We start from the raw sequence: 8,090 nt of genomic DNA on the forward strand, positions 1-8,090 counted from the left end.
TGAGTTTGTGTGGTGTTTAGTTCGCTTGGCTTTTCATTTGCTTCTTCAACCATACACTTCTCATCTAGCTTTGCTAGATGTACTTCGGCCACTATGTTATCAATCGGGTCACACCGAAACAAAGAATGGTTCTCCGGTGGATGCCTCATTGCTTCCTCTAGGCTAAAGCTTACAATTCTCCCATCTATTTCAAATGAGTAGTTCCCCGAGTAAGCATCAAGTTTAAATCTAGAAGTTCTCAAGAATGGTCTTCCAAGTAGGATAGATGACGCTCTCTCGGTTTCGCTTGATGGCATTTCAAGAACATAGAAGTCAATGGGGAATATCAACCCTTTTATATCCACCAATACATCTTCCGCAACGCCCGCTACGGTTATTATACTCTTATCCGCTAAGACAAATCTTGCCGTCGACCTTTTTAGTTGTGGCAAGTTCAATAACCGGTAGACGGATAGTGGCATGATGCTAACACATGCTCCAAGGTCACACATGCAATCTTTAAAATGGACTCCATTGATTGTGCAAGTAACCATACAAGGACCCGGATCATCACACTTCTCGGGTAGTGTTCCCATTAAAGCGGAAATAGAGCTTCCCAATGGAATGGTTTCCAATTCAAGAATTTTATCCTTATGTATGCATAGGTCTTTGAGGAATTTAGCATATCTAGGAACTTGATGGATAGCATCAAAGAGGGGGATGGTTACCTCAACTTTCTTGAATACTTCCACCATTTTGGGGTCAAGTTCTATGCGCTTTTTAGCTCTCTTTGCAAGTGTTGGGAATGGGAGTGGTTGAGCAACTTCCTCTTCCAAGGTTCTTTTGGCCTTGGGTGTCTCTCTTGTTGGTTGGGCCTCATCCTCAACTATGGCTTGTGGTGCCTCCTCTTCCACTTCTTCTATATTTATTCTCTCCTCTTCTTGAGCGGTTGTGATAGGGCTTGAATCCTTTGCTTCCTTCCCTTTTAGTTGTGTACCGGATCTAAGGGTGATGGCGTTAATGCCTCCCTTTGGATTTGGTTGAGGTTGAGAAGGAATGGCACTTTGGATTGGGGGTTGAGGAGTGGAAGTTGATGGTGGATCCATGCGTGCAAGAAGGGCTTGTAGTGTAGAGGTGAGACCGTTGAGGCCGGAAGCAAGTGTGGTTTGTAATTCCTTTTGGCCTTGAATAATGGTCCGGAGTGTTTCGTCTTGGTTAGAGGGGTTGGTTGCATATGTGAGTTGAGGGGCTTGTGATTGGTTGGGTGGTGGTCTTTGATGTGGTGGTTGATATGTTTGGTAGTTTCTTTGTGGGTTTTGTTGATTGTATGGTTGATTTTGTGAGTTGTATGGTCGGTTTTGTGAAAAGTTTTGTGAATTGTTACCCCATCTTTGACCTCCTCCATTATTGTTATTGTTGTCCCTATTCCCTTGTTGATGGTTGTCTCTCCAATTTTGATTATTGTATCCACTTCCTTGGTTGTGGCTTCCTCCTCCTTGATAAGAGTACCCTTGGTTGGGATTACCACCTTGGTAGTATCCTTGGTTGGGGCGATCATAGAAGTTGTGGGTAGCCGCCAAGGTATTGTCTTCTTGAAGGCTTGGGCACTCATCCGTGTAGTGAGAATAGCAAGAGCAAATGCCACATACTCTTTGAGGGACCAATTGTTGGTTATGTTGTTGAGGTGGTGGATGGTGTTGTTGTTGGTATGCTTGGGTTTGTGGTTGTTGTTGGTTCAATTGGAGTTGCTTCAAGATGGATGTCATCTCATTCAAGGATTGAGTTAGAGCGGTGGTTTCACTACTAGTTGATACCTCATTCACGGCTCTTGGACGGTTGACTCTTCGCCTCATATGTTGATTGGATTCGGCCAAGTCAATAATAAGTTGCCATGCCTCTTCCGCGGTTTTGTATTTGGACAAAGAACCATTGCTAGAAGTGTCCAAGAGGGTTCTATCTTGCTCTCGCATCCCTTGACATATGTATCCAAGCAATACTTGAGTGTCAATCATGTGATTTGGACATGCATCTAGTAGTTTGCGAAACCGTTCCCAATACTCATAGAGTGGTTCCGTCTCACCTTGCACAATACAAGACATTTCCTTCCTTAACCTATCCATCTTTTCCGGAGGTAGGAATTTGTCCAAGAATCCCCTTCTAAGTAAGTCCCAATCGGAGGTAACTTCACTAGAGAGGGTATAGAACCATTCTTTAGCCTTGTCCTCAAGAGAGAAAGGGAAAGCAAACAACCATATGGCAACTTCATCGGACCCTTCCCGTCTAGTAGTTGAACATATGCGATGGAAGTCCTTGAGATGTCGAATAGGATCTTGTGCGGGAAGCCCATGAAACTTAGGTAGGAGGTTGATCAAAGCGGTCTTCAATTCAAAGTTAGCATTCAAGTTGGGATGAGTTACGTGAAGGGGTTGAAGGACATAATCCGGTGCACCCGCTTCCTTGATGGTAACTCTCCTCGGAGCATCCATGGTATTGGCACCTAAAACAAAAGAAAATTCGTTAGTGAGATTGATGGAAATAGAATTAGTGCCTTCTTTGAGTGACGGTTCAATGTTCACTTCTAGTAAGGTGGTTGAGGTGGTGGAAACCTCTTCCCCTTTTCCAAACGTAAGCCGCCTCCGAGCTTGTCTAATATGAAGCAAAGTTCGTTCTATTTCCGGATCAAAAGGGACTAAGCTCGGATTTGGTTGTGAACGCGTCATACGATGAAGGGAAAATGGAATTCATGGTGATGATGAGGAATTAGTCACTTGAAGTATTTACAAGGGAATGCAACTATGTACATCTATACATGCTTAATCTAAACAATAACATGGCATACTAAGCAATATCCCCGGCAACGGCGCCATTTTGACAAATGGACTTTTGTTGGTATAGAATTTGTTAAGTGATCAATCGTAGTATAGTCTAAACCAACACAAAATCCATCGCCAAACAAATCTACAATCTATAACCGAGAGTATTAATCTCCCGAGTCGTTCTCCCTTGGAATTGCCAAAGTGTGCATCTTATTGATTTAGTAAGCTTTGTTGAGTTCTTGAAGGTCTTAGCAAGTAATGAGAAACAACAATCAATTATCAAAAGGACTTGACTTAGGGTTGGCATTAGAAGTCTTTATCATTATAGTTCGCTCATTGTTGATAGCCGTTAGACTTTGCTCCGTTTAGTCATCCCCTAAATATAGAAGAAAGTCAAATGGAAACAATTGACTTGAGTCACAAGTTCTAGCTTCACCTTATGGGAATCTAGTTTTAGTGCACTTCAAGGCAATTGGCAAACTCTAACTTCAAATCAACCCTTGATATAACTATTCAATTCATTCCAATGACCAAACCCTATGCCAAGTATAAAAGTTCTACTCCATAGCTAGTATTGACATTTTATCAAACATGTGATGAGCAAAAAGGAAAGTCATAGTGAAATGAAAAGAAAAGTAGGATTAAGAAAATATTGCAACACAAGGAATTAGCAACAAGCATCAAAGAACAACAATGATGATTAAAACCTCAAACATTAATGAAATCCAAAATTCATAGAGTTGAATCCTAGACCCAAGGAATGTCAACAATTACAACTACACTTGAAATTTGAAGAGAAAACCTATTACATGAACAAAGTGAAATGAAAGTTGCAATGGATCTCACCAAGAAATGAGTAAAAATCCAGAATTTTGATGAAGAAGAACCCTAGTGAAAACTTGAGAGAGGTTGATGAATCCTAGAGAGAAGTTGGAGTTTCTCTCTCTAACAATGTAACTAACTCCCAAAAAAATCTCCCAAAACTAAAAAAATGAACTAGGTCCCTTCAACCCTTGCCCCCTTGGTCCTCTTAAGTCTTTTCCCGCCAAAGCACTCCTCAAAAGTTGGGATCCCTAACCAACTCCACGCCTAAGTCACGTGACTTTTAAAAAAATCTTTTTTTCGAACATCGGCGCGCACGCGCAAGGTACGCGTGCGCGCCCTGGATGCGGTTCTGGAGTGCGCGGAAGCGGAGTGTACGCGTACGCGTCCATGAGGATCTTGGCTTAGCCGCTACTCTAATCGGCTCGTGGTTTGGCTTGTGGCTTCGGCTTCGCATTGCTCTCATCCGCGCGGACGCGCCAGGTGCGCGCGCGCGCCCATACGGAAATTCCAAAGCTTCAATTCTCATGCTTCCTTTCTTTGCACCCTTCTTCCTTATCTTTTCCTGTTCATTCCCAGTCTATGTCCTGAAACCACTTAGCACACGAGTCACGGCATCGAATGGCATCAAGGAGAGATTAGAAATGTGTCTATTTTGGTGCGAAATAAGCATGTTTTCCTTTATGAGGCAAAACTAGGAAAAGAATGCAAATCCTTATACTTCATGCAGAAAATGTGTGAAATCATTGATAAACCCTTTGAAATTAGCACAAGACAAACCCTCAAAATGGGGTTTGTCAAGGTCTCTCTTGATTCTTCCATGAGAAATTTGGGTGATTCCTCCATGAAGAATTATAGGTGTTTCCATAGGGTTCTCCTAGGTAATTCACCTCTTCCATGGAAGGGTTCTCAGGATCATAAGCTTCTTCCTCAGATGAAGCGTCCTTAGTACTGTTTGGTGCATTTTGCATTCCAGACAGACTTTGAGAAATCAAATTGACTTGTTGAGTCAATATCTTGTTTTGAGCCAATATGGCATTCAGAGTGTCAATCTCAAGAACTCCTTTCTTCTGACTAGTCCCATTGTTCACAGGATTCCTTTCAGAAGTGTACATGAATTGGTTATTTGCAACCATTTCAATCAATTCTTGAGCTTCTGCAGGCGTCTTCTTCAGATGAAGAGATCCTCCAACAGAGCTATCCAAGGATATCTTAGATAGTTCAGAGAGACCATCATAGAAAATACCTATGATGCTCCATTCAGAAAGCATGTCTGAGGGACATCTTCTGATTAATTGTTTGTATCTTTCCCAAGCTTCATAGAGGGATTCTCCATCCTTCTGTCTGAAGGTTTGGACTTCCACTCTAAGCTTACTCCATCTTTGTGGTGGAAAGAACTTTGCCAAGAAGGCATTGACTAGCTTTTCCCAAGAGTCCAGGCTTTCTTTAGGTTGAGAATCCAACCATATTCTAGCTCTGTCTCTTACAGCAAAAGGGAATAGCATCAGTCTGTAGACCTCAGGGTCTACCCCATTAGTCTTGACTGTGTCACAGATTTGCAAGAATTCAGCTAAGAACTGATGAGGATCTTCCATTGGAAGTCCATGGAACTTGCAATTCTGTTGCATTAGAGAAACTAATTGAGGCTTAAGCTCAAAGTTGTTTGCTCCAATGGCAGGGATAGAGATGCTTCTCCCGTAGAAATCAGGAGTAGGTGCAGTAAAGTCACCCAGCACCTTCCTTGCATTGTTGGCATTGTTGTTGTTTTCGGCTGCCATGTGTTCTTCTTCTTTGAAGAATTCGGTCAGGTCCTCTAAAGAGAGTTGTGCCTTGGCTTCTCTTAGCTTTCTCTTCAAGGTTCTCTCGGGTTCAGGGTCAGCTTCAACAAGAATGCCTTTGTTTCTGCTCCTGCTCATATGAAAGAGAAGAGAACAAGAGAAATGTGGAATCCTCTATGTCACAGTACAGAGATTCCTTGAAGTGTCAGAGGAAAAGAAAAATAGAAGAAAAGAAGGTAGAAGAATTCGAACTTGATTAGTTAGAGTTCGAATTGTGCATTAAGAAGGAGTAGTACTCCATAAATAGAAGGATGTGAGAAGGAGGGAAGAGGATTTTCGAAAATTAATTAGAAAGATGTCAAAAACATTTTAAAAATTGATTGATAATTTTCGAAAATTGAAAGTGGGGAAGAATTGAAGTGATTTTTTGAAAAAGATTTTGAAATTAGAAGTCAAAAAGATTTGATTGAAAACTATTTTGAAAAAGATGAGGTTAAAAAGATTTGATTGAAAAGTTATGGTTTTAAAAAGATGTGATTGAGAAGATATGATTTGAAAACAATTTTAAAAGATATGATTTGAAATCAATTTGAAAAGATATGAATTTAAAAAAAAATATTAATGACTTGCCTAGCAAGAAAAGATAAGATTCAAACATAAAACCTTTCTTAATAGAAAAGGCAAAAAATGTTTAATCAAATCATTAATTGTTGGTAAGTATCTTTGAAAAAGGAAAGAAATTGATTTTGAAAACATTTGATTGAAAAGATATGATTTGAAAAAGATTTGGTTTTGAAAAACTTTGAAAACTTGCAAAAAATTTGATTTTGAAAACAAAATCTTCCTCCTAGCACCATCCTGGCGTTAAACGCCCAGAATGGTATACATTCTGGCGTTTAACGCCCAAAATGCTACCTCTTTGGGCGTTAAACGCCCAACCAGGTGCCCTGGCTGGCGTTTAAACGCCAGTCTGTCTTCTTCACTGGGCATTTTTGAATGCTCAGCTTTTTCTGTATAATTCCTCTGCAGTATGTTCTGAATCTTCAATTCTTTGTATCATTGACTTGAAAAGACACAAATTAAAAATATTTTTGAATTTTTAATAATCAAAATGCAACAAGAATCAAATAACAATGCATGCAAGACACCAAACTTAGCAGTTTGTGTACTACTGACACTATATGAGACACAGAAACACTCAAGCCAAAAGAATTCAAAGATCAAAACAAAGAAATACATGCATGGATTCGAAAAGTATAACAAAAACATGCATTTGACACCAAACTTAAGATGAGACACTAGACTTAAGCAAGAAACATCAAATATTTTTGGTTTTTTTTTTGTGATTTTGTAATTTTTTTGTGTTTTTCGAAAATTAAGTGGAAAAAGATATCAAAATTCTTAATGAGAATTCCAGGAATCAGTGCAATGCTAGTCTAAGACTCCGGTCCAGGAATTAGACATGGCTTCTCAGCCAGCCAAGCTTTCAAAGAAAGCTTCGGTCCAAAACACTAGACATAACCAAAGGTCAGCCAAGCCTTAGCAGATCACTGCTCCAAAAGCAAGATTGATGAAAATCAACAAGCTCTTGTGGTGATAAGTTGAAACCTCGGTCCAATCAGATTAGACATGGCTTCTCAGCCAGCCAGATTTCAACAAATCATCATGAAACTCTAGAATTCATCTTCAAGAATTTCGAAAAAAATAAATACCTAATCTAAGCAACAAGATGAACCGTCAGTTGTCCAAACTAGAACAATCCCAGGCATTGTTACCAAAAGCTTGCTCAAAACTCGAACAATCCCCGGCAACGGCGCCAAAAACTTGGTGCGCAAAATTGTGAACAATACTTTTCACAACTCTCATAATCCCTGGTCATGAACTCCAAAAACTTGGTGGTTCAATTCCATGGCATTACACAACTTCGCACAACTAACCAGCAAGTGCACTGGGTCGTCCAAGTAATACCTTACGTGAGTAAGGGTCGATCCCACGGAGATTGTTAGCATTGAAGCAAGCTATGGTCATCTTGTAAATCTTAGTCAGGCAAACTCAATTGTATATGATGATGAACGAAAATAATATAAAGATAAAGATAGTGATACTTATGTATATCATTGGTGTAAGAGCTTCAGACAAGTGTATGAAGATGCCTTCCCTTCCGTCTCTCTGCTTTCCTACTGCCTTCATCCAATCCTTCTTACTCCTTTCCATAGCAAGCTCGTGTAGGGTTTCACTGTTGTCAGCAGCTACCTCCCATCCTCTCAGTGAAAGCGATTGCATATGTCCTGTCACGGCATAGCGGAATTCAGCTGTCGGTTCTCGGTCAGGCCGGAATAATATCCATTGATACTTTTGCGTCTATCACTAACGCCCTAGCCTGCTAGGAGTTTGAAGCACGTCACAGTCATTCAGTCATTGAATCCTACTCAGAATACCACAGACAAGGTTAGACCTTCCGGATTCTCTTGAATGCCGCCATCAGTTCTTGCCTATACCACGAAGACTCTGATCTCACGGAATGGTTGGCTCGTTTGTCAGGCGAGCACTCGGTTGTCAGGCGATCAACCATGCATCGTGCAATCAGGAATCCAAGAGATATTCACTAAGCCTCAGATGCGTGTAGAACAAGAATGGTTGTCAGTCACCTTGTTCATGAGTGAGAATGGTGATGGGCGTCAATCATCACCTTCAT

General features: G+C 40.6%; 1 non-coding gene across 1 annotated transcript; it reads left to right on the forward strand.

Moving 5' to 3' along the window:
• The first annotated feature begins 4,882 nt into the window (after positions 1-4,882).
• On the forward strand, positions 4,883-4,990 carry LOC130952333 (small nucleolar RNA R71). The gene has a single exon (XR_009074518.1). It is a non-coding gene; the product is annotated as a small nucleolar RNA R71 (small nucleolar RNA).
• Positions 4,991-8,090: the final 3,100 nt, after the last annotated feature.

This window comes from Arachis stenosperma, chromosome 1 (genome assembly GCF_014773155.1).
Source record: "Arachis stenosperma cultivar V10309 chromosome 1, arast.V10309.gnm1.PFL2, whole genome shotgun sequence".
Lineage (NCBI taxonomy): Eukaryota > Viridiplantae > Streptophyta > Magnoliopsida > Fabales > Fabaceae > Arachis > Arachis stenosperma.